This window comes from Rhipicephalus sanguineus, chromosome 4 (assembly GCF_013339695.2).
Source record: "Rhipicephalus sanguineus isolate Rsan-2018 chromosome 4, BIME_Rsan_1.4, whole genome shotgun sequence".
NCBI classification, from domain to species: domain Eukaryota; kingdom Metazoa; phylum Arthropoda; class Arachnida; order Ixodida; family Ixodidae; genus Rhipicephalus; species Rhipicephalus sanguineus.
In genome coordinates, this window is record NC_051179.1 from 195835005 (window position 1) to 195837371 (window position 2367).

The following is a 2367-nucleotide window of genomic DNA, read 5'->3' on the forward strand; positions in this document are numbered from 1 at the left end:
TAATAGGGCAAACTTGAAAAGCGGTAGGTTTCTCAATGTACTCGAGTCCGCTGCCTTGTTACAAGCCGACACGTACAGCCCGCCACGATCGCTGCAGGCTACCATATGATAAGCCAAGTGAAGCAGGCTAATCGGAGACTAAAGTGGGAATCTATTTTAGCTGTCCTGGCTAGGCACAACTAAAATACTGGGACACTTCTGCACACTCATCAACTCACAGCAACTTGAATATGGAGCAGTGGCGATGCTATTCGTTTTCAAAGAACTGAACTTCCTGAAAAAGGAGAGTGTTTGATCGGGCTATAAAACGTTTACTGCTTCCGCCCATATTTGCGTCGCTGATTACTTAAATTTCAGGCCAGACGGAACAAAATAAAATATGAAAGATTGCTGCAGCCCGTTGCCAGGAATATTTTTCGCGGGGGGGGGGGGGGGGGGGCACTTGCTGAAGGCCTTGACTATTTTAGAAAAACACCTATTTTCATCATTTATTCTCGGTAAAACAGAGCCCTTTGACAAAATTTCGGGAGGGGGGGCCCTAGGGCACCCCACTGGATACGGGCCTGCATTGCTGTAATGTTATAGAGCCCCTGCTGAGCGATAGCCTCCTCTGCAATGCTCGGCGCAAAGCGCACAAGCGTGGAATAGGCAGCCCGCACCGCAGGTAGCCTACAGTGCGTGGTCATGACACACGGAGGGCAGTCGTCACAGCAGAATCGTAGGACAAATTTTATTACAAAATTACGTTATTGCTGCGTTCAAGTAAAACTTTGCCTGACTTGTTGAGTTTGCCAGTCTGCAGCCGACAATAACTGCTGTCGAAAGTGGGCCGGCTCCGCCCCCCAACCTTTCGACAGCAGTTATTGTCGGCCCCCCCCCCAACATCTCCGCCTCCCCCAAACATTTCTCAGTGGAGGGCTAGCGCCCCCCTTGCCCCCCCCCCCCCCCGGTAGATACGCCTATGCACCAGGCTAACAAGAGGCAGAACATGTTAAACGCAATCCTAGGAAGTCTTTACAGCTGCCGTTTTTCTTTTCGGATACCGTCGTGTTTGTTCACAAGACGTATTTCGGAAAATCCAGACGCTACATCAAATTACGAACGCACACCACGGCGGAGGCACTCATTTCCTAAATACCCCCAGCGTGCATTTTTTAAGTTTCGAACTGCGTTCACCGCGCTTCTGTTGCCTCCTCGGGTCAATATCCTTTGGTTCCATGCGTGCTGCTCGTTGCTCATTAATTGGAGCTAGCTCTTTAATTGGAGACTGTTCCAGACTGGCCGATGCAGAAATATGGAGGGGACCGCATTAGGCTTTAGCTTCTTGCAGCCATTTGTCGCAATGATGACTGGCTGGAACTGATCGCCATTTGCCTAACGAAATACGGCCGAAGTATTCAAAACTACAACAAATAATAAGCGCATCAAAGAGAAACATGCAGCAAACTGTCTTGTAATAGTTAATATTGAACACAGCATAGCAGAACACTGAATCAGAAACACTGAGAAATGGATAAATTTTAAAAATATAAAAACCGACAACACAAAGAATAAAAACTTAACCCGCCTTCAAATCCTCAAGTACGGCCGGGCATTGGGCACGGTGGCATCACAGAATGCAGGTGAATCGTCACTAACAATCCGCTCGTCTTCATCCTACAGGTTAGGAAGCGATATGGAAAATGCATTAGCTCTGACGACCCTTCTTATTGTGCTGCCGTGCCTACGGCTAGGGTTGCTGTGATTGAGCATGCGATAGACATCGAGACGAACCCTGGTCCTGAATCAGCCAACAATTAAAAGAAATAGACTGCGGATATAAAGAGATTAAGGAAAGTCGCTTCGCTAAAATGACAAGGAATTAGAATTTCTGACAAGCCTAGAAGAAAAAGTCGACTTGTCAAGAACAAATCGCGAAGTCTCATAAAATCCATGCAAGAAAAAAATTGACGATCTCGAGAATCGTAGCAGTCGAAATAACCTGAAATATACGGCTACCAGAGGCAGAAGGAGAGACGCCCGATACTTGAAGGTACAGTAAACAAAAACATAATGAAGGCACTCTAGAACTAAACCAATAGCAATCGAGCGCATACATCGGATAGGTAGAGCAGCAACCAAACAAGATTAGACCTGTAATTATTAAACTACTAGACTTAGAGACAAACCTTCAATACTAAAGAGGGCATATAAACTTAAAGATGCCGGCTATCGATTGCAGCAGACTTTTCTAAACGTGTCGCGATATCCGAAAGAAACTATGAACAGTGCGAAAGCTAACGACAAGATAATGAGAAAGTTCCCTTGAATTACATGTAGCCATGGTTTGAGATGCAGCGCACCTGGGCCGCTTAATAAGAAAGACTT